General features: G+C 39.9%; 1 pseudogene; it reads right to left on the minus strand.

Moving 5' to 3' along the window:
- Window positions 1-1,207: 1,207 nt before the first annotated feature.
- The window catches only part of LOC112045747 (nose resistant to fluoxetine protein 6-like), a 35,093-nt pseudogene continuing 10,497 nt past the window's right edge, over window positions 1,208-25,803 (minus strand).

The following is a 25,803-nucleotide window of genomic DNA, read 5'->3' on the forward strand; positions in this document are numbered from 1 at the left end:
AATGTATTAGCTGAAATGTTATGGGAGTAAACATAAAACATTAATAAATCAGTCCAAGATTGACCGCCGTTAAATGGCACAACCGACTCCTTATTTTATTAATTTTACTACTTTTCAGTATTCGCTTCGACTTTTTTTTTTTTTTTAGAGTTTAGCCTAATCAGTAAAAGCCAGACCAGCAAGCAGAAATCGGCTATGTCAATGTAATGTACACGCACACAATAGCAATTTACCTAATCACTAATTTGTTCACTCAATTAATTACTTTCACTTAATTGTGTACTGTAGCACCGTATTGCTATCGCTGTAATACTGGACTCTTAACACCACCATTAAATAACGTTGGAGCTCACGAATACCGCCTTCCTCATCATAAAACGTTGAGACAAGGCTATCGCTCATTCAAACGCTTATCATAAAGTTTGTACAATGTGATACCTGCAACGAATATCGATACCCATTAAACTTTAATTTTGAGGGTAATACTTGATGTGACGATAAATAAATTTAAATTCCTGTATACGTCATTTAGTAAATACGTAATGTATGTAAGACCGTCACTCCAACTGGCAAACAACACAACAACTTTTGTCTTACCGTACTGGCCGTACCAGCTTAGGTATAGTGAACTTGACAGTCTAGCAGGCAAATCGGCAAGGTGTACTTCACAAAACGGAATATGTCTATTCCAGCTAATCGCTGCGGGATACTGTCCCGGCTTACGGATCGCTCGACTCAACGAAGGTAACTAATTTAGCTATTTGAATTACTTTAGGTGTAGTGATAGTCAGTTCCAGCTATCCCCTCTCTGAATCCCTGCAGGATGTTATCCCGGCTTAAGGACTACTTGATCCAGCGAAGGTAACTAAATTAGCTATTGACTTATCACTTGCCCACTTAACGAAATTGCCACGCTACGACATGTCTATCACTTGTACACTCATAAAATGCCATGTCATTTGATTATCTATCATCACACAATGTCTTGATAAACAACATTAAATTTATTCAACAGTATTAAAAGAATAATTATTACTTCGACCTTCTGTCCTTTTCAAAAATAAAATTGACTAACCGCATTGCTGTATTCATTTTACTTTTTTTACGTATTTTCTTTCTTTTCTTTTTTTTTTTTTTTTTTTTTTTTTTTTTTTTTTTATTTTTTAGTCGCTGTAAACTAGACCATAGTCTACACAGCGACTTAGTTTAAGCTTAATCGCTGCTGCGTCCGTAGTCTGGGCAAGCGATTTTGCCAATTACCAAGTAACAGAACACAACAATTTACAGATAATAATTATAACTACTTACAGTTTTTTTTTTCTTTTTTTTTTTTTTTTTCACCTCGTCGCCAATGTAGTATTTCTGATTATTTGGCTCGCCTACGCACCACCACGGGCTACCTGTCCGACGGTCTGACACCGACTGCCCCCTCTCTTCGGCCTGCCCTAATGACGTATACGCTCGAGACAAACACCACTATAAATACATACACTACACCCCCTAATTTAATTTTCAAAATATCTTCAATGTACAGAATCGGACCTGCTACAGTTTTATTATAAGTATAGATCTAATGTATCTAATGTCATAAAAATAACCAACGAAACACACGTCAGCAAAATTTTAGAGAACAGCTGACAAAGCGTATCAAGGTATCTTTACATGAACCATTTAAGGCCACTTTTTATATAGTACTATATACTGTTACGTACATTAATAATATTAATAGTCTGTGTAATTGTCAATGTCAATGTTATATGATACTTGTCTGTCTAATTGTCTTGTCTATTGTCTACTGTTATGTCCTAAAGTCTGTACACGTACCTATCCTATTAAATAATATAATCGTCAAGCATCCGTAATTTTATTTACCATTACAAACGTTACATATACATACTACAGTAAACAGTCAAATACAAAATTAGGAACAAAAGAGCAGGTATAATTTATTAAAATTGTGGTATAACTTAAATCATAGTCCGACACTTTAGTGTTATTTATTTGTATTGATTACTTAACATTACCACAGACTACATTATAATACATTAAACGCTTGCATTTCCCTCTTCAGAATTAAAAACCTTCACATTGTTCTTTAAGGTTATGTTATTTTCTGGTATGACTTTCGTATCTGTTTGACATAGTTTTCCTGTCAAAATCTTCTGTAGCAACTCCGTCAGAGGTGCATCCACTAACAACCAGAAAGGTATGGCTGCTAAGAAAGACAACACTATGAACGCAACGGTGTTTTCTGTCTGAAAAAAATTGCATATTTAATATTATTTTAAGCATATATTCCCTCTTTAATTGATTATAAAACACGGCTAAAACTCACAAGATACATGATACAGCGTTGGAGTATGCCTGACTAGTTTCGAACCCTTACGGGGCTCTTAGTCATGAGCTGGTTCTTGCAACGCAGCACGATCCGAACTCGTATCACGTGAGTTTTAGCCGTGTTTCATAATCAATTACGAGTATTATAAATAAAACTCACAATAGATTAAATTCTAAAATATTCTTTTTTTTTATATTATCCTGGCTCTGTAATAGGGTGTTAAAATGATGATAATATTGTACATTTAAATATATTTAATATTTATTTTATTTAGTTATTAAATTCTAAAATATTCTCTCTTTTATATTATCCTGGCTCTGTAATAGGGTGTTAAAATGATGGGTTGATAATGATGATAATATTTTACATTTAAATATATTTAATATTTATTTTATTTAGTTATTAAATTCTAAAATATTCTCTCTTTTATATTATCCTGGCTCTGTAATAGGGTGTTAAAATGATGGGTTGATAATGATGATAATATTGTACATTTAAATATATTTAATATTTATTTTATTTAGTTATTAAATTCTAAAATATTCTCTCTTTTATATTATCCTGGCTCTGTAATAGGGTGTTAAAATGATGGGTTGATAATGATGATAATATTGTACATTTAAATATATTTAATATTTATTTTATTTAGTTATTAAATTCTAAAATATTCTCTCTTTTATATTATCCTGGCTCTGTAATAGGGTGTTAAAATGATGGGTTGATAATGATGATAATATTGTACATTTAAATATATTTAATATTTATTTTATTTAGTTATTAAATTCTAAAATATTCTCTCTTTTATATTATCCTGGCTCTGTAATAGGGTGTTAAAATGATGGGTTGATAATGATGATAATATTGTACATTTAAATATATTTAATATTTATTTTATTTAGTTATTAAATTCTAAAATATTCTCTCTTTTATATTATCCTGGCTCTGTAATAGGGTGTTAAAATTATGGGTTGATAATGATGATTATACTGTACATTTAAATATCTTTATTTTATTTAGTTACAAGGGGATATCGTGGTCAAGCGCGAACCTATTTAATTTAAGAAAATCTTATTAATTTCTGAGAAAACCTTTGTGGTTGATAAATACCCTTGACGCTCGTTTAATTCTCGAGAAAAATGTAGCCTTAACGAAACCACAGAATACTACTTAATAAGGTACTACTTGTTCTATAATCTATATTAATAATTTTTAATGCGAAAGTATGTCTGTCTGTCTCCCTGTTTGTTACCTTTTCATGCTTAAGGGATTTAAATAAAATTTGGTACAGAGATAAATTGAACTTTGGAGCAGAACGTAGGTTACTTTTTAACTCGGAAAAGTCCAAGATTATCGCGGGATTTGATAAAAACACAATTCCAAGCGAAAGATTAATATGATACCTACTCAATCTCTGACTATAACTTATTATAATGTTTATTTCATTAAATTAGTCTATAGGCATATAATTATTTATTTCATAGATGTAACAAATTAATCTTTTTTAGGATTCCGTACCTAAATGGAAAAAACGAAACACTTTTATGATTATTTTGTACGTCTGTCTGTCCTTTATTTCGGGAATGCGTATCATGTTGAAGCTTAAACCACTTACTCAGGTCTATCCGTACCATGAAATTGTGAAAAAAATAAACTTCCAACAAAAAATACCTACAGCCGTTTATTCAGCAAAACACGCATATTTCGATACTCTCAAGGGAATCAAAATTTATACGGTACTTTCCGTTGACCTAGAACTATGAAATTTTGCAAATAATATCCTTATAGATCATATCTACAAGATAAATCTGAAAACTGTTCATTTTGTTGTTAAATCTAAAAAGTAACTATTCCTACATTTCGGAAAAAGTTCGGAAAAACTGCGCAATTTTGATTTTTATAATGATCCTTCATACGGAACCCCAGGTGGGTAAATTCAACTCACACTTGTCAGATTTTTATTTTTATAAAAGCATGGTAATATATATAAAGCTCACCATCAGTAAATATGTCAATGGCATCAGAGTCCTCAGACTTCCAGCGGCAGTTCGTATAAAGGCGACATGTAATAAAAAAGCACAGTACGACAACTTTGCTGGAAGCTTCCAACCGTCCCATTCCAAAATAGGTCTGTATACATCTAAAATATAAGTAATATCACATGAATACATAATATATATACATAATATTCATATATACATATATTATACCGAAAACTACGTATACTTTATAGATAATAATGTTACTCCATATTCGGGTCACTGTTAAGCACGAGTCTCTTCTCAGAATGAGAGGGGTTTATGCTGACACAATGCAGATTGGCAGACTTTACTCAGGTAGCGAATTTAGAAATTTCTAAGGTATGTAGGTAGCAGGTTTCCTCACGAAGATTTTCTTTCAACATTTGAGACACGTGATATATTTCTTAAAATGCACCTGAAAAGTTAGAGGTGCATGCCCGGGACCGGATTCGAAACAACTCTCTCCGAATCAAATGCAGAAGTCATATCTTCAATGTAGATTGCACATATACAGATACTACAATATTATATATAACAATCAGGATGAAATTAGTACTTACTTTCTATTTCAAAGACGCATCCAATAATCAGAATTGCTAATATAACTCCATATATAGGTTTGACGAGACCAGAGTAAATTGCTTTTATGTAGACAGACGTATGAATACCATCTATATAAAACACACTCCCAATAATAATTGTACCCATAATAGCAGGGACAGTCAGCAGGAATAAATAATGATATTTCTAAAAAAAATTGCTATTTAAATGTTAGTTAATAATAAGAACAGCGAAGATGTGGAATGCCCTTCCGGCTTTTCCTAACACTTATGATTTGTGCACCTTCAAGGCAAGAATGAATAGGTATTTTTAGGCAAGCTCGCTCCAACCTAGACCTCATTATTGCTTTCCACCAGGCATGATTGTAGTCAAACGCAAGTCTCGTCATCAACCCATATTCGGCTCACTGCTGAGCTCGAGTCTCCTCTCAGAATGAGAGGGGTAAGGCCAATAGTCCACCACGCTGGCCCAATGCGGATTGAGAACGCAAGTCTATTGAGAATAAAAAAGTACCTTAATCTGTATCGATACCTAAGTAATAAACGACTAAAACTGCAATTAATAATCTATTTAATTTATATAAAAATTAACGCAAACAATATATGTATAATAAACATTAAAATTAATCTAATATTATTAAAATAAATATTATTATCAAAGATTGTTTTAACGTTCATGGTAAATAATGTAAAAAAATATATATTTGGAAACTAATCATCTACCTATATCGCACAGGTAGATAAATAGCCTACCTTATATTTTTGCATATTAACTTCATTTTTTTGTAACCGATATATTAGGAATCCCAAAGCTATTCCTAATACAAAATTAGCCATATTTGTATGTCCTCTTTTGTAGACATGATTGAATGTTGGGTTATCCATAAATGATCTTGCAGTCCTAAAACATTGAAAAGGTCATGTATTTTTTTAAAAAAACATTCGTTTTTGAAGTAAACAAGTCAAGAAAATTGTTGACTTTTTTACCTTAAAGACGAATATTATCAATTCAGATGTATAATGAAGCGGCTCCTTATAAATAGTTTTTAGTATAACTGTGGAGGATTTTGGAGAGTCCAAACCACAGGGATTGACGCGTAAATAAAACACGTAATTTCTTGATAATCGAGTAGATGCGTTCGCTTGTCGCTTCGAGAGAGAAGTGGCGTGATTCATAATTGGGGGGCCGAGTTTTATTGCTTTACAAGCGCTCGCATACTCTATTGTTTATTGCAGTAAATAGAGACATAGTGAAAGGGATGAATGTATGGGTTAAACAGAGATAGATACAGACAAGGAAGGCAAATCAGACAGAGATAGCATTATTCTAAGCTTATTATGTACATGAACGCCGAGCAGTTTGGAATTAACAATAATATGAGGTTATGAACTTATAACTAAGGGAAATAAACACAAATAGCATGAACGTTTATTTGCTACTTATTACTAAAGGCTCTAATTAATCATTTACAATATAATGTGTATAATATGCTCGCGCTTATCTGATATATTATTGATTACCTGTACTGTATACTTATGTTATCTTATTTTAATACATTGATTATATTTATGCTATCTTATATTAATACTTATGCTAAAACAATCTTCAACGAATGCCTACTTAATAGTAACTATATTCTAAGCTATATTAATATGTACATTTATCATCAAGTATCGTCAATTAGAATTAGTTGCCTAATAATTCTTAACATTCTCCCCCTCGTGCGAAGATAAGATCTGTCAAGAGCTAATCTGCAGCACTAAATGTAGGGGTTGACGATACAAGCTAAATTTGTAAGGTTTTATCAGAAGTACAGTATTCAAAATAATTCTCTGTTGTATATTGGATCACGGAATTTGTAATATGTACTTGATATTAAGTAATCTAAATAAAATCTATAGTTAATATTGATATAGTATAAATGATTATAATTCTTATATTATGATAACTATTCCGAGTAATGAGTAAAACTGAACATATTAATGACTTCTTGTAATTGGACAGTTTTGAGTTTTAATGTTAATATTATTAAGTCAAATAAAGTAGTAAGCTATTGATTGATTGCATTGAATATGCTTTTACATGGGTGTTTGGTTGGTTTTATTATGTTCGAAGTGTGACAACTTTCTAATACAGCTTGGAGTTCTAATTCTGACATTATTCTAGATAAAGGATCTTCTTGCTTTCACGGCTATTGATTCTCAATATGTTGTAGCAGCGTAAATTAATTTATTGACATTTTACGTATGGTTATTTGCAAATTAATATCTTCTGACCGTCTTCACTAATGAAGTATGTGTGCTTTAGGTTTCATCTTAGTCTTATTACCTAAATTAAATTTTCGAATGTTCTTGAGTCTAGTTTTCCAATTTGCACCATGTATACTTTTAAGATTGCGCATATAAATAATATTGGCATAGAGCTCCCCCTCGTATTGGTAGTCGTGAGACGACTGCAAAGTTGTTGTTCGTGTATGTTTTATTATAAGTTTTCGTGTTTGAGTAAGCGGTCTTCCAAAATATTTATTTGTATCATTTGGTTTAGAAAATTCTGTAAAGGTTTCTTGGTTTATAATTAAATATTTACTGGTGAAGCGTTTTGTTGCTCTTACAACTTGCGCTATATCATCTTTGGCGATTCTATTCTGTGGACATTTATCTTCAAGTTCTTTATATCTATTCCTTGAATTTAACTCTGGTAGCTTATAATACTTTTCTTTAAAATTTATTATCTTGGACTTTATGACCAGTTTCGGAGTTCCGTTGATGGTTTGTTTAATTTTCAGCAAACAGTAATTATAAATGATAATAAGCCATTTATTGTTTCGTGTCCATGTTATTGTCTTAGTATACAGTTGGTCCTTAGCGATTAAGTTAAGCGGCATTGTTTTTGTATTTGCAGCCGACGGCAATAAATTAAGTTCACGTATTTCGGAAACATTATTTTTTATAATGCCTTTTTCTATTGTAAATATTTCTTTTATGGTAGAGTTAATTGGCTTTTTAAGTGCCTTTCTATATTTTAAACAAAGACCTTCCCGGATTATTTGTTTGATAATATTGCGGCGTAGGTTTAGAACTCTTTTATTATCTGCAGGTGGCTGCAATAAACTGAACTTATTAGTTTGAATGGCTAATTGTTGTATTCTTTTATTTCCTAGTTTTCTCGTCTTTTCATAAATAACCGTTGTGGCTTTAATCTTATCTTTTGCGCAGATGTACAATTTTGATATCAGGTGATTAATTATTTTTGAGAAATTAACAGAGTTGTCGGTTATCATGACTTTTAAGTCGTAACTAAGTTTTTTAACAATTGTTAATTTTATGTCGTTATTTGTTTTTTGGTCTTTTTTATGTTTAACCATTTGCTTCAGGTGGACTTCGCTATTTTTGAATTTATCATATCTTGCGAATAAGTTGAAATATTTTCTATTTATTTGAATATAACAATTATTTTCCATTATTGCTGTAAAGTTGGTTTTTAAAGTTTCAGTGCAATTCGTGTGATTAGTAACATTGTGTAATTCTTTAGTTAATGATTTTTTACATGAAAATTTTATAATTGAAGTAGTGTTAAATCTGTCCGGTTTATCTAACGTTAATTTTAAATAAAGTTTCGGTGATCTTTTTTTATTAATCTGGCTAATCTTATATGGTTCATGAAAGTCACTAAACTTGCTATATACTTCAAAAATGTTTTGTCTCTTGGCGGTGACGGGGAGTTCTTTAATGTCAACATTGCAATGTTGTTGTTGGCATAAAAGATTTTGTTCGTCTTTAATAGAAATAGCTAAAGTTATGAGTTTGCTTTTATTCTCAGTAATACTATCGTTACTTGAAAGGCTTTTTATGATTTGTTCTTTATTTGTATATATTGTTTCCAAAAAATTGCTAAGAGAGGTATCCTGATTTATCATTCGATATTCTTGAGTAGCTTTATCATAAGGATTTCCTTTCGACGGTGAAGCTATAGCTGTTGTTTCATTCGTATACTGTTTGTACAAATTCAGTGGTATTAGTTTAAAATTTCTTATGTATAATTTTCTCATCACGACAATCTCTTTAGGTTTATGTTTTCTTAATATCTTGTTACGTATACGTTCTTTTTTGTAGGTATTTGATTTACGTATATCTAGGACTTGCTTGCAGTTTGTAACATAGTAACTTTCTTGTTTGTTTGTAAGACTTTGTTTACCTATTGTAAATGCGGCCAAAATTAATAATGTGCTATCGCTAGGGTTGCTGTTAATTGTTTCTAAGTAGCTTTTGTTGCTTGCAATTGATTGTAATTTGCATTGTTCTGGTTGGAGTGGAAGAATTTCTTCTTCTGTAGAGTTGGTCGAAACAAATTTAACTTCATATTCAGCACTATTACAACTTGGCTCTGAATGACGACTATCTTTATTTATTGTTGCGTCTATTCTTTCTGGATTATTCATGTCGATATTTTTATTTTTATTCAGTGGAAAATCTAAGTTATTTGTATTGTTATTAACAGTTTCTGTTATTTTATTATAACTATTTTCTTTATCAAATTGCATAAGCTCTATTTTTGTTTTCGCTATTTCGACTTCTATAGTTGCCCGTTCTAATCGTGCTTGTTGGATCTCAATACGTGCCTTTAAAATGGCTCTTCTCTTTTCCTTATCCTTACAATCTCGGTTCCGTTTATCTTTACGGGAGTGATCATCTGTGGCTTCTGTCCGATCATTATTTAAGCGGGGGTCATCATTTGAAGCTCGTTCTACGTGTTGTAGGTAGTGCAATAGCGTTCTCATTTCTGCGATTACTAATCCGTCCATTGTCATGCGTACGTCGTGGTTTTATAAGTGAATATATATTAGAGTCAATTACTATATCCGTTCGCGGGGTTTTTAGGCCCTAATAACCTAACGTCTCTAATACCCTAAATAAAATGAATAAATACCCTAAAATAATATAAATAAAATACATAAAAGCCCTAATAAACCTAATACCCTAAATAAAATGTATAAATACCTTGAAAAAATAAAATAAATAAATACCCTAATATACTTAATACCCTAAATAAAATACATAAATACCTTGAAAAAATAAAATAAATAAATACCCTAATATACCTACCGTCCCTAATATCCTAACTGCCCTACCAGCCCTAACTTCCTAGCAGTCCTGTTTGAGGGTCACTCTCCCAGGGATGGAATAATAGGTAAGGTGAGGTGGGAATCGCCCGACAGAGGGTAACACGTGAGGGTTAGAGTGCTCAGGTATCGGGAGGAACGCCCGACACCCTCGGCTGTGCCTACTAGGAGGACCCCTATCTCACGTGAACCGTATCGGCGCGATCAGACTGTTACAGACTTATAGCCGGTTAAGGCAAGCTGGCAGTACCGTCTGGTATACTGCTCCCGCCGTTAGGCGTTAACTCACTGTTCACCGTTTGACACCGTTAGGTGGTGAACAGATGAGGCGCGGTAAACCGCTTAGAGTCTTCTCCAACGCGACGAAGCGATCTTCCCAACAGCCTCGCGGTCTTCAGCTGCTACTCCGAGCTTCGCCTCAATGCACCCGCAGCGAAGGTGGATTCCTCTTCGGTTTGTTGAAGGTGACTCCCTTGAAGTCTTCTCCAACGCGACGAAGCGATCTTCCCAACAGCCTCGCGGTCTTCAGCAGCTACTCGGAGCTTCGCCTCAATGCACCCGCAGCGAAGGTGGATTCCTCTTCGTTTTGTTGAAGGTATGACTCCGTTGAAGGTCTTCTACTGCGCGACGAAACGATCTTCCCCACAGCCTCGCGGTCTTTGGCAGCTACTACTGAGCTTCGCCTCAATGCACCCGCAGCGAAGGTAGATTCCTTTTCGTGGATGCGTCGTAGATCCTTAGTTGGTCTGTAGCTCGATGAAACGATCTTCCCCACAAGCCTCGCGGTCTTCGGCAGCTACTACTGAGCTTCGCCTCAATGCACCCGCAGCGAAGGGTTGATGCCTTTTCTTCGGTCTAGGCAGACTTCGATGACGTCACTTCAGTTCCGTGGCCCAACTGAACGATCTTCCCAGCCCGCGGAACCCTGTTCTGCGGCGATAGGTTGATTCCTCTTCAGTTCTTCCACGGAGACGCTCTCTTGCCTGAGCTTATTCTTCAAATGTTTGCCGGCTCGGTGAATCCGGTACGAAGGACCATGCACTGTGGAGGATTTTGGAGAGTCCAAACCACAGGGATTGACGCGTAAATAAAACACGTAATTTCTTGATAATCGAGTAGATGCGTTCGCTTGTCGCTTCGAGAGAGAAGTGGCGTGATTCGACGTGTACTTTCTTCTCTCGGGCCCGCAAGGGCCCGGGGGGAGACACGACCGGGGCTTCCGCCCCCTGCGTGTGGTCACTCTACGCGTAGTGTTAACACACTACGGTCCTTGGGTGAACCTCCGGTGGAGGTGTTATTTTTTCTTCTTCTTACTTGTTATATTCTTCCTTCCTTCTTTTTATGGTGTCCTTTAAAGGCCTTTCGGATTGAAGCCGTTTGTTGGTTCCTTCCTCTTATTTGTTCCCTAACAGGATGTCTCTTGGTAGAGCCAACCTGTCAGGGGGGCGGGCATGCCACGGCGCTATATCCCTAATGTGGGGATGTAGCGCCGTATCAGTTCGGGCATAAGCTCTGATTGCCTGGTCTTTGATGACTTCATCTAGTGTCTCTATTCGGAGGTCTCGCTCGATTGTACGGTTTCTCACGAATCGAGGGGCTTGCGTTATTTGTCGTAATGCCTTCGACTGTTGGGCTCTTAGGGTTTTTCTGTTGCTTTCACCTGCTAGGGAGTACCACGCCGGTGTTGCGTAAGTAAGGATGGGGCGTACGTACGTTTTGTACACCCCGATCTTAGTCTTGAGCGGTAGCCGCGATGCAAACACCGGGTGGAGCAGGTGAATGGCTATTCTTGCCTTGTTTGCGGTTTTCTTAATGTGGTGCCTCATGGTGAGGTTTCTGTCGATCGTGACACCCAAGTATTTCGCCGTGTGAGACCATGGGATGGTTTGTTCGAAGAGCTTCAGTTCAGGCGGTAGTGCGAACCTTCCCATCACCATGGCCTGGGTTTTCTTCACGTTGATCGACAGTCTCCACTTTTGTGTCCAAGCAGGTAGAGCATCGAGCTGGTTTTGCATTTTTTGCTGGGCTCTATATAATTTTATTGACGTCGATATAAAAGCGGCATCATCGGCGTATAATGCCAGGTGTACTCCAGGGGTCATCGGTATGTCATCGGTGTATATGGCGTACAGTGTTGGAGAGAGGCAGCTCCCCTGTGGTACACCCGCTTTTATTGTGTGTTCCTCGGACAGCTCCGACTCTACCCTCACCTGATAGCGTCTGTTTTCTAGAAAAGAGCGTATTACCCTTTGTGCGCTCTGTGGAAAGGTGGTATTTTCCGATATTTTGTAGAGAAGGCCTTCGTGCCAGACTCTATCGAAGGCCTTCTCCATATCGATGTAAACCGCTAGCGTCTTCTCTTTCTTATTGGCGGAACTGGCCATTAAGTGGAGCACTCTACTTAATTGGAGTGTGGTGCTGTGCTCGCTTCTGAAGCCAAACTGTTCTGGGCGGGCATTGAAGTGGGGTTCTAGCTTTTTAATTAGAAGTCTCTCGAATAGTTTTGAGGTGGCTGATAGGAGAGTAATAGGTCTGTAGCTCTCCGGCTTTTGCGGGTTTTTCCCCTGCTTCGGCAGCATTATTATGTGGCCTAACTTCCAACTATTAGGGAAGTGGGCCGTGCGCAGTATGCAGTTGAAGAGCCTGGTTAGTGCGACGATTGCCTTTTTTGGTAGGTGGCGTAGCGCTGCATTTGTTACTTCATCTGCACCTGGGGCTTTCTTTGCTTGTAGAGTCTTGATGGTCGCTCTGGTTTGTCCGGGGGTAAAATAGATTTGGTCCTCCTCTGGGTCGACGGTACCAGAATGATTTCTCTGGTTATGTAGAGTCACCATTCTGGTATGGTCCTGATTTAGGTTCTCGTTGGGGGAGAACTGTTTTTCCAGGGACCTCGCTAATATGCCCGCCCGGTCCGCCGCACGATAACGGAGGGTTCCGTCCTCGTGCAGCAGAGGCCGTTTGGGTTCTTGCGTTTTGGTCAGGTTCCTGCATAGTTTGTGTAGCGACATAGAGTCATCGCTCGCTTTCTCTATGTTGTCCTCCCATTTTTCGGCTGCTTTGTTGTAGAGGAAGTTGTGGATTTCTTCAGACAGTTGGTTTATTTCCAGCTTCATTCTTGGGCATCGCGTGAATTGCCACTTTCTCCTAAGCTTCCGTTTTTCCTCTAAAAGCTGTTTGGCTCGGAGTGGGAGTGTTGGTTTCGCGCCGTGGTTTTCCTTCTCTATCGTCGCTTCTTTTAGAGCCTCTCGCATGGACGACGTGATATCCTCGGTGAGAGACTCTATTTCCTCCGGAGTAGAGGCATTCCTGGATGGGATGGTATCATTAATTTTAGTTTCGAATTTGTCCCAGTCTACTATTCGCCTTGGCCGGGGTTTGGGTATTTGTTGTTGGCCATGTGGGATAGCCATCAGGACTGGTAGGTGGTCCGACCCCATAGAGTCATCCAGCACCGTCAGGATTGGTCTGGTTGGGAGCCCTCTCGACACGACGATGTCGATGACGTCGGGCAAGTGAGCGTCATTGTGCGGGTAGTGCGTGGGTACTTCCGGTCCCGTGACGTCATATCCGTGGCGGTCAGCGTCGTGGAAGAGGGCTCTTCCGTTGGGGCATGTTTTGGAGGAGTTCCATGCTGGGTTCTTGGCGTTCCAGTCGCCCGCTAGTACCACCGGATGGGGGGAGTCCAGCAGGCTGCGGACTTCCCTTGTATCCAGCGGTGAAGTATGTGGGCGGTAGAGCGCGTATAGCTGGAGTGGGTGGTTTGCTATGAGCAATTCGACCCCGAGTGCCTCTATGGTTTGGAATCGGCGCTCTGGTAGGATCTGGTGGACGATTCTTCGTCGTACCAGAATCATGAGTCCTCTCTTCGCTAGTACGTTGGCGTTTGGGTCGTCCTGCCGGTAAACGTAGTAACCCGGGAATTTGATTGAGATGCTAGGTTTTAAAAGAGTCTCATTTATCAGGGCGATGTCCACGTCTTGTTCTTTTAACATTGCTTCTGTGAGCACTCTTTTTGGTTTGATGCTTTCGGCATTCCAGAATACGAACCTCAGAGGTTTGCTATCCATTGAGGCGGGCTATGCTACTCAAACCTCCGAGGACCGCTGCGGCGGGGTCTTCTCCGTTTTTTATGGCTTGCAAGACGTCGAAGAAGACTTGCATCACCGTCTCTATGTTAATTGTAGAGCCGGGCTTTTCCGACGTCGTCGGGCGAGGTGGTCTTCTTTCAGAGGCTCCTCTAGCTGGTTTAGGTTCAGCTGTGGTCTCTGTTTTGTCTTCCGGAAGAGTACCGGTCTTCTTCTTCTTTTTCTTGTTTTTCTTCTTTTTTGGTTTCGGAACCGAGGCGCCGCGAGGCGTAGGTTCGTTCGCCGGAGTTCTTATATTGGAGCCTCCCGGAGCGGAAGGCGCGCTATCTTCTTCCGCCCTTGTTTGCGAGCGGGCCGGGCGAGGGTCGCGGAAGGTAGAGCTTGCTACCGTGCCCGCCTTCTTATTTCTTGCCTCCCTTTTGAATGCCGGGCAGGAGATATGGTTGGCTGGGTGGGGGCCGCTGCAATTTACGCAAGAGGCAGGTTGGTCCAGTGGGCGAGGGCATTCGTGAGCTCTATGCTCGCCACCGCAGCGTACGCAGGCCTGCTTACGGTGGCAATTATGCGAGCTGTGTCTAAACTGCTGGCAGCGGTGACATTGGGCGGGCCCCTTCTTCCCGCGCCATGCGTCTATCCGAATACCAGGCATGTAGAGCAGCTCGTTGATCTCGTAGATCTTGTGGAAGTCCGGGGTGCGCTTTATTATGGCGAAGAAGATGCAGCCGGGCCGGCCTTTGCGGGCCCTGATGCGTCGAACCAGTTCCGGCTGGAATCCCAGTGAGCGCAGTTCATCTTCGAGCTCTACCTCTTCGGTGTTGACCGGTACGCCTCTGATCGCCACCTTGAGGCTTCTGTCTTGTGGCAGCGAGTATGAAAACCAAGATAGCGTCTCAGTTTTCTCCAGCTCTACCAGGTAGCGCTGTATGACGCGGTACTCATCTTCGTCCGAGGGCGAGAATTTGATGCCCTTCCCGAATGGGCGGGCGTTGGGTGCTCTGTTTAACTTCCCCTTGAGCACCCTGAAGTGGTGCGCCCAGTTGGGGAAGGACTCTACCACGAGCGGCGGGTAGCGAGGCCGCTTCGTTGTAGGTTGTTGGGGCGGGGCTTGTGTGGCGCCGTCGCTGGCCGATGTGGTTGGCTGTGGTCCGGAGTTACCTTGCGTGGAGCGTGTAGAGCGTGTAGAGCGCGCAGCATCTGCAAAGCTCGTAGCAGCTCCGGGCTGAGAGGTCTGCGCGGCCTGTGGGCGTTCTGCGGACATTGTAGTGTCCATCTGGTCGGTGGAGGCGACTCTGTGGGCCTGTTGGCCTCTAAGGCGAGGGTCGCGCTGTGGTAGCGCTCCTGCCGCGGTGGTCTTGGGCTGCTTCGGTTCTGGGTTCAGCTCTGTCTCGGTCCTCTGGCGTTTTAAGGTCGGAGGTTGACTAGCTGGGATGGGGGCGGTCGCCGCTTGTTGGCAAACCTCCGCCATTTCTTCGTCCGTGGGGGTCTCTACCCCCTGGTTGTCGAGGTCCTGTTGGCGGTCGTGGAGGTCCATGGCCATGGCTCTCCTAAATTGGGCCGACCCGAGGCCCGCCTTGACCAGACGGTACATTAAGATTTGGTCGGACTCTAAGATGGCTTTCGGAGACTGGGTAGGTGTGGGAGCTGCAGGCTTGCTCCCTGAAGAGGCCCGAACTGCGCCACTGCTCGCGGCGACCAACGCTTGCGACGAAGGGGCGTCGCTTAGCATCGGTCGGGCGGCGGGCGTACGTAGCTCGGTCCCAAGTTTTCCTTGTGTACCCACCATGCCGTGTGTTGATGCAGGATGGTGGGTCTGCGCTGCACTCGTACCTGGTTCCTCGTATGACGCGAGGATCTCGCAGAGAGGGCGCGTTGCGGGGGTGTGCGGTTCGGGGTCGCTGCGGCTCTCACTATGGTAGCGCTGCGACATTACGAGCCGTGGGCCACGTGAGGTGGGGGGCGCGACGGGTGTCTGAGATACATCAGTATCTCTTTTTCCCGTGCGCTGCGCGAGCGAGATGGGCTCTGCGCGGGCGACCGCGGGGGTGAGGCGCGGTGGAGAGGTGCGGGGTATCGAGGAGGGGGTGCGGGGGGCGCCCGTCTCTCTACCCCGCTGAGATGTTGCCTTCTCACTTACTCCCGATCCCTCGGAGTGTCCTAGGCGGTCTCCAGATGCACCCGATGTGGAGCGACGTCTGGATTTCGTGGACGATGCTGCCTTGGGCTCGGCGGTTTCTTTCGGCGGCTTTTTAGTTCCGCGCGGGGGTTCCATGATTGTTGGCGGGTCGGCGCCGCGGGGCGCTAACACCTGCCAGGGAACTCGCACTTACGCGACCGTTCGCAGCCTGGATCGTGCGAATCCAGGCCGGGTTTTCGGTGAGACGCGGCTTCGCGGCGCGGGTGTCGCCGCCGCAGGCTCAGTCCGTTCGGACTTTGCCTGCGGGCGATGTCGGGCCGAGTTTTATAAACAAAACTCGCCGGACATGCGATGACGTGCACGATCGGTCCGTGCGTAGACGCAGATGTGTGGAACTAGTAGGTTAGTTAGTGCATTCGCGCGCGTAGTGCAAGTAACTATCCGGCGTGATTCATAATTGGGGGGCCGAGTTTTATTGCTTTACAAGCGCTCGCATACTCTATTGTTTATTGCAGTAAATAGAGACATAGTGAAAGGGATGAATGTATGGGTTAAACAGAGATAGATACAGACAAGGAAGGCAAATCAGACAGAGATAGCATTATTCTAAGCTTATTATGTACATGAACGCCGAGCAGTTTGGAATTAACAATAATATGAGGTTATGAACTTATAACTAAGGGAAATAAACACAAATAGCATGAATGTTTATTTGCTACTTATTACTAAAGGCTCTAATTAATCATTTACAATATAATGTGTATAATATGCTCGCGCTTATCTGATATATTATTGATTACCTGTACTGTATACTTATGTTATCTTATTTTAATACATTGATTATATTTATGCTATCTTATATTAATACTTATGCTAAAACAATCTTCAACGAATGCCTACTTAATAGTAACTATATTCTAAGCTATATTAATATGTACATTTATCATCAAGTATCGCCAATTAGAATTAGTTGCCTAATAATTCTTAACAATAACTTTTGTAAATATATTTATTATTGTTTTTTATCAGGCGTTTATCAACAATGTTGCACAAAACCCCGTAATTTTCTATCTTATATATGGCAAACAGTATATGGTGTTAAAATCTTCGTCCACGTGAATTTTAGTTTGTCACAAATCCCTTTGGGAGCCATGAATTTTGCCTGGGATGAAAAGTAGCGTATGTGTTAAGAGTAAAATCTATTTCCATTTCAAATTTTAGCTAAACGGTTCAGTTGCGGCGTTAAGCAGTAACAAACATCCATACAAACATCCAAACAAACACCCATACAAACTTTCGCGTTTATAATATTAGTAGGATTAATGTTATACATATACAGAATATCATAAATATCAATATAATCTTTATCATGTATGACAGAAAATCTATATTAATATTATAAAGCGGAAGAGTTTGTTTGTTTGTTTGTTTGTTTGTTTGATTGAACGCGCTAATCTCAGGAATTACTGGTCCGATTTGAAAAATTCTTTCAGTGTTAGATAGCCCATTTATCGAGGAAGGCTATAGTCTATATATTATCCCCGTATTCCTACGGGAACGGGAACCACGCGGGTGAAACCGCGCGCCATCAGCTAGTTACTAGATACCATTAAAATTATTATCCCTAATATTTTCATTAATTTCTCCTTCTACAAAGTCCAACATTGGAGGTACATCGGTGCCCACAACAGTTTTTTTTGGCACAACGTATTTAAAGCTATCGTAAATTGATTTCAAGAATTGCATTTATTAGATTTTAGTTTTCTGTGCGTTGTGTAATCAAATATATTACTTTCTATTTTATTCTAAAATAATATGTAAGCTTTTCAATGTTGATGATGATGACGATTATGATGATAATAACTTTCTGAATAATTCAATAGCAATGGAGCCTTCTTTGATACTTACTCTGGTGTTACCATCAGCACAGCATCCAAATTTTGAAAATAAGTATGCGCCATTGGTGTTATAATACCAACAATGAAAAGAATCGTCAGTGCCACCTTTCTATATTTAGGGCTTTTTATTATTACGAAGGTACAATATCCGAGGATGTAGAGTTGCATATTAGCTGCTAAATACCTTAAAGAAAACACTTAAATTTAAATATTTGTATAAGTAAATAGAAGCAACCATGTGTCCATGAAGCAAAAAAACTTGTCAAATGTAAAAAAATATATAAAATGTTCAATAGAAGTAATTTTAGCTTTATTTTGACAGCATGACCAAAACTCCTAGGTCATCGAAGCAAAGACATATCGAACTTGAATTTAGTTCTGTAGTGTATTTGATGAACATTTCTGGAAAACGACACGATGCAAATAGATGTTTCACATAAAGAAAGCTTATATACAGTACGTTGCAGTACTGTACAATACTAACCCTAGGTGACTAAACTATATTTGGAGATACATACATACAGTAGGACACTTCTTAATTATCTTACGATCTCAATGGTATCACCTGATAAATCATTTGCACAATAAAGGAAGGTAAACAGAGCGAGGGGGTGCAGGATGCGAGGAAATAAGCGCACTTGATTTTCTCGGGGTGAGGCGTCGTCGTGCTTTTCTTTATTCTATACAAGTTGGCCCTTGACTACACTCTCACCTGATGGTAAGTGAGGATGCAATCTAAGATGGAAGCGGGCTAACTTGTTAGCAGGAGGGTGAAAATCCACACCCGTTTCGATTTCTACACATCATACCGGAGCGCTAAATCGCTTGGCGGTACGTCTTTGTCGGTGGGGTGGTAACTAGCCACGTCTGAAGCCTCCTACCAGCCAGACCTGGACCAATTAAGAAAAACTCAATCGGTCCAGCCGGGGATCAAACCCAGGATCTCCGTCTTGTAAATTCACCGCGCATACCACTGCGGCCGTCGAAATGACGAATTGACGAATGTTTAGTAATCAAGGGTTAAAAATAATCTAAATCGAAATAGTATTGGTTCAAGTTTTAAAATTCTGAGTTCACTAAAGTATTATAGAATAAACGTTATATGAATTAGATTACCAAGTCTGTACCATGCACTGCGTGTGGTCGACGTAATTGTTGATGTACAACATATTCGCCCATCCATCTGCGCGACAATCTTCTACTTCTGTCAGCACTGCCAACTGAAAAAATATTCTTTTGGTAGAACATAAATAATGCTTAGAATGTCTTTACGTGATGAAAAATTAGTTGATCTGTAAATGAATTAAGTTACTGATTCATAAACCCTGCACCAGAAAAAACAGAAACAACAGAATGACAAATACATAGAAGTTACCTTCCAAAATGGTCCAGAGCTCGTATATCTTAACCACGTCGCAGAAGTTGCTAAGACTACCATGTAAGATGGTGTGAGTCTAGAAACAAAATTTACATTTTGGTTCATAAGGTGGGCTTAAACTAAACGAACAAAGATTATAGCTACTCTTTTAATACGGACGGACAGTTATACACAACTACTCAACAGCTTGGCCAGAGATCCAAGAGCCAAGTTGACCCGACACTTAACCGAAGATATAGATAGGACGTCAGCGTACGGCTCTCAAACAACTAAAGAACAATTAGGCGCCAGGTGAGGATGGAATCACAGCATAACTCCTGAAAGCGGGTGGAAAACCGATACTTAGAGCGACAGCAGCGCAACAGCGATTGTTTAATTCCGTCATTCACGAGGGAACGACGCCCGAGACGTGGCACAGGAGCGTGGTGGTTCTGTTCTTCAAAAAAGATGACAACACCTTGCTGAAAAATTACAGACCCATCTCGTTGCTGAGCCAAGTTTACAAATTGTTCTCGAGAGTCATTACGAATCGTCTCGCTAGTAGGTTTGACGACTTCCAGCCTCCCGAACAAGCCGGATTCTGAAAAGGCTTTAGTACCATAGACCACATCCACACGCCCAGGTTATACAGAAGACTCAGGAGTATAACCAGCCACATTGCTAAGCGTTTGTGGATTATGAGAAAGCCTTCGATTTCGTGGCTGTGCTAAGGTCATTGTAGAGATGCCGAATTGAACAGGTACATCCAAGCGTTGAAGTGCTTGTACGAAAACATCATCATCATCATCATATCAGCCGATGGACGTCCACTGCAGGACATAGGCCTTTTGTAGGGACTTCCAAACATCACGATACTGAGCCGCCTGCATCCAGCGAATCCCTGCGACTCGCTTGATGTCGTCAGTCCACCTGGTGGGGGGTCGGCCAACACTGCGCTTACTAGTGCCGGGTCGCCATTCCAGCACTTTGGGACCCCAACGTCCATCGGCTCTTCGCACTATGTGCCCCGCCCATTGCCACTTCAGCTTCGCAACTCGTTGAGCTATGTCGGTGACTTTGGTTCTTCTGCGGATCTCCTCATTTCTGATTCGATCACGCAGAGATACTCCTAACATAGCTCGTTCCATCGCCCGCCATGTGACTCTGAGCCTTCTTATGAGGCCCATAGTTAGCGACCAAGTCTCGGAACCATAGGGCATCACTGGCAACACGCACTGTTCGAAGACTTTTGTCTTCAGGCACTGAGGAATTTCGGACGAAAAGATGTCGCGAAGTTTCCCGAATGCAGCCCAGCCGAGTTGGATTCGACGGTTCACCTCTTTCTCGAAATTGGACCTACCTAACTGGATCATATGTCCTAGGTATATGTATTCGTCTTCAATTTCGAGTGCAGCGTTCTCAAGTATAACTGGGTGGAGCGATACATGAGCATTACACATTATTTTTGTTTTGCCCATGTTCATTTTCAGGCCCACCTGTTGAGAAACGCTGCTGAGGTCATTGAGCATGGTACTAAGGTCATCCAGAGTCTGTGCCATGATGACTACATCGTCCGCGAACCGTAGTTGAGTGATGTACTCGCCATTGATGTTGATGCCAAGTCCGCCCCAGTCCAGAAGCTTAAAGACGTCTTCCAATGCGGCGGTAAATAGCTTCGGAGAGATCACATCTCCCTGACGCACTCCTCGCTGCAACTGGATTGGCCTCGTAGTCTGATCATGAATACGGACTGACATAGTGGCGAATACGGACTGACAAATTCAAAGGCTACTGACCGGATTTTCATAGTGGCGTTTTCGTACATACATACATCGCCACTATGTACGAAAACGCCACCATGAAAATCCGGTCAGTAGCCTTTGAATTTATTGCAAACAAACGGACAGACTGATAAATATAGTTATAGAGAATAACGCATTTGAATGACTTGTCAATGTGTTACTATATACATAGTAGGTATCATTAATTATTATTACAGCATATTATCTATAATGTGATGTGGTGATTATTATGTCTATAAACTAAACGATAAAACTGAATCAGTCATAATTACAGTTAGAGTGATCTCGTCGTAAAAGGGTCGGAATGACATAAATTCTCGTAGCGTCTCTAGAGACGTAAATCATTAAACTAAAAAAAGTAATAAACCGGCCGAGTGCGTGTCGGACCACGCGCATTGTAGGATTCCGTAAATTAAGTTAGCACTTTAATCCCAATACCAATAAACGTACCCCACACCAAACTTTCTTTTTCTTTCGTTAGTTTTCAAACTTTTTTTTCAATTTTATAGAAAAAAATAATATACATACCCATACTAAATTTTATCTTTCTAGTTTTTACAAACTCTGAGTTATCGTACTGACAACTTTATCTTTTTAAATAACAATGGAATTATTATGCAATTTTCGATTACCAACTACGTTTTTCAAGTTGGTCGACTATTAATTACCCTTTAAATAGCGATTGCTTATTAACCGTTATAGTTTTCCTTGTAATTTCATTATATATGCTACTTTTGTGATTTTTTTACGTATCCATGAATAATCGTTTAGCCGGTAGAGGGTGGGGACACCTGACTCTAACAAAAATTATCTCTTAAAAGCTTAATATTTTACAAACGGATCCCTAAATCGAGAAGTATTGGTAGAAGAAGACCCCTCATATCTTCTAACGACCTATCCAACGATACCCCACACTATGTGATAAACGAGTAAAAAAAATATCCCCACTTTAATTTTTCAATTAGAAATTTACCCTAAAAACAATATTTTTCAAGATTTTATTTTACGACTTTGTTCACATTTTAATGTACATATTCATGTCAATTTACAGCTTTCTTGTAGTAAGTATCTGCGCTAAGCCGCGGACGGACAGACGGACGAACGGACGGACGGACAGATAGATGGACATGACGAAACTATAAGGGTTCCTTGTGGACTACGGAACCCTAAAAAACGATTTTTGCGACGTATCGTTTCAAAAGATTCACTTGAGCTATCACTAATGACTCAAGAGCTGGCGCTGATTTTGCTCGAAGTAGGATTTGCTATGCCATCCACAGGGGTGCAGGCTCTTTTTAACTTCATGTATTTGCATAAATCAAACTTTCACTAGGTACAACACTATGACATGCATTATAACAACATAATCATTTTCAATGTACTTAGTTACTTACTATAATACGTTACTTACTTACGTACTATAGTACTTACTATAATACGTAACGTAGTAGAATAAATACTTTTTAGTTCATTTCAAATGTCATAAAATGTTTAACACAGCGTTCTAAACCACACAACGTTCTTGCTTACCTCTTTAATTATCTGTCATTAAGTACCTCTTTGAATTTACGATTTTCTATTATTACGTACACACAAAGTAATATAAAATAGCACCTGATGTCATACCGGGCCTATTACAATGGGATTCCTATAGTTTAATGTATTTATTATGTGCTACATTTGTATTAGCAAAACTGTGTATTGTGGTATGTGTTAGATTTAAACACAATAGATAAACAAAGCTATTAATTATATTATTTTCTTCACTAAGTATAATCGTCGTTATCAACCCATATACGGCTCACTGCTGAGCTCGAGTCTCCTCTCAGAATGAGAGGGGTTAGGCCAATAGTCCACCACGCTGGCCCAATGCGGATTGGCAGACTTCACATACGCAGAGAATTAAGAAATTCTCTGGTATGCAGGTTTCCTCACGATGTTTTCCTTCCGATTGAGACACGTGATATTTAATTTCTTAAAATGCACACAACTGAAAAGTTATAAGTAAGTAGTAACTAAGTATAATAATAGTAGTTTTAGTGTTGTTCCCGTGCTATTAAGCATAATATGTTTCAGTAAATAAAATATAATCGTATTTCAAAGCTTTATATCAAATGAAAGGAACAGATTTTGATTCCCTTGAGTGTCGAGAGAAATGTGTTTGTTGTATCTTTTTTACGTATTACAAACGTACATACATATAGGGTAGAAAACATACCCCTTCTTGGCAGTCGTGTAAAAGATATACACGTCGAATCGAGAAACTTCCTGGTTTTTTCATCGGTTGAAAAGGGATTTGACTAGAAGTTTAAAATGCTGAATGCATGCTTACTTTGCCCACGTTATAATTAATATTTTCGGCAACAATGTCCATTTGATGTCACGTTTTTCTGAAAACATTTCAAGCTTGTAAGACAGCAGGCATCCCGACATTATGAAGAATGTTTGAACAACGATGGTGCCATTTAGGAATATGTAGTTTGCCATATTGTTGTAGAGCTGAAATAAGAGAAAGAATATAGTTAAAGATCAGGTGCGTCAGGTGACCCAAGATCTGGCGTTTATTTGGCCCAAAGGTAGCTTTGCCATCCAGAGCCAGCGTATTGGGTAGCTAGCCCGTGGGCATAGAAAACTTAACGTGGGTGAACAATTAGATGGTGTGTATTTCTTATAAATATTTTATTTATCCAAATATATAAAATTCAAAGGTGACTGACTGACATAGAGATCTATCAATGCACAGCCCAAACCACTGGACGGATCGGGCTGAAATTAGGCATGCAGGTAGATGTTATGACGTAGGCGTCCGCTAAGAAAGGATTTTGATCAATTCTACCCACAAAGGGGATAAAATAGAGGATGAAAGTTTATATGAAACTTTGTTAATTTTGCAGCGATTTGGTTAGAATTTAGAATAAAAATAGATTTTACTTTGGATTAACACATGGGCTACTTTTTATTCCGGAAAAATCCATGGTTTCCGCGGGATTTATGAAAAACTTAATACCACGCGAACGAAGTCGCGGGCGTCCGCTAGTTATAAATATTAATTTATAATAAATATAATACTATTAATGCTTAGTTTTCATTAATTTTATAATAATTATGTATTTGTTGTTGGTTGAATAAACATATTTTATTAAAGATTTTAATAGGATAAGATACATTACTAGAACTTACGCTAGTATCTCCATCGACTGATGATAATAGTTGCATAACAGACAGTACTTTCCGGTACGATGTTCTGTAGAAACCGAAAGGAGTGTGGATTTTAATCCTTCTCCTTACAAGATAGCCCGCTTTAATCTTAGATTGCATCATCACTTGTAGTCAAGAGCTAAATTGAACTTAATTAAAAAAAATGTGTACTCATTCATAGCAAAACGAAGGAAACCTAGGTTGTCAGGATCAGAATTAAGTAACCATTGGACTAGTCGTATTAAATTATATTTACATTGATGCAGTCTAAGATGGAAGCGGGCTACCTTGTTAGGAGGAGGATGAAAATCCACACCCCTTTCGGTTTCTACACGGCATTGTACCGGAACGCTAAATCGCTTGGCGGTACGTCTTTGCCGGTAGGGTGGTAAGTAGCCACGGCCGAAGCCTCCCACCAGCCAAGCTTAGACTGCATCATCACTTACCATCAGGTGAGATTGTAGCCAAGGGCTAACTTGTAAAGAATAATAAAAAAAAAATATATTTACATTCTCAACGAATGACACGTTCTCCGGCACGAGTGCGAATGGTAACAGAGAGTGGCAGTATATAACTCCCATAGTTGTCATTGCTCTGAAACAAAAAAAAAATACAATTTTATTCATTTTAGCCGGTCTTTTGCAATTTGTAGCTAATGTAGGCTTGCTATGTACTATAGGCCTCATAAGAAGGCTCAGAGTCACACAGCAAGCGATGGAACGAGCTATGTTAGGAGTATCTCTGCGTGATCGTATCAGAAATGAGGAGATCCGCAGAAGAACCAAAGTCACCGACATAGCTCAACGAGTTGCGAAGCTGAAGTGGCAATGGGCGGGGCACATAGTTCGAAGAGCCGATGGACGTTGGGGTCCCAAAGTGCTGGAATGGCGACCCCGCACTAGTAAGCGCAGTGTTGGTCGACCCCCCACCAGGTGGACTGACGACATCAAGCGAGTCGCAGGGATTCGCTGGATGCAGGTGGCTCAGTATCGTGATGTTTGGAAGTCCCTACAAAAGGCCTATGTCCTGCAGTGGACGTCTATCGACTTTTAGGATGATAGTATCCCTGCAATTTTTGAATTGGCACTGTTGAATCCCTCCACAATGTCACTGATCCCGTCCACCCACGGTCCTTGAGTCTGGCTATATCCCCAGCCCATTCTCATTTAAATTTTTGACTGTGTTACAGCATTAATGGTTAAGATTGCAGATTTAATTTTTTCTACTCCCATTTCGTAATCTAATCAATATAAAACCTCAAACCATATTACTAATTCATTCATTCCTACAGGT

This window comes from Bicyclus anynana, chromosome 7 (genome assembly GCF_947172395.1).
Source record: "Bicyclus anynana chromosome 7, ilBicAnyn1.1, whole genome shotgun sequence".
NCBI lineage: Eukaryota > Metazoa > Arthropoda > Insecta > Lepidoptera > Nymphalidae > Bicyclus > Bicyclus anynana.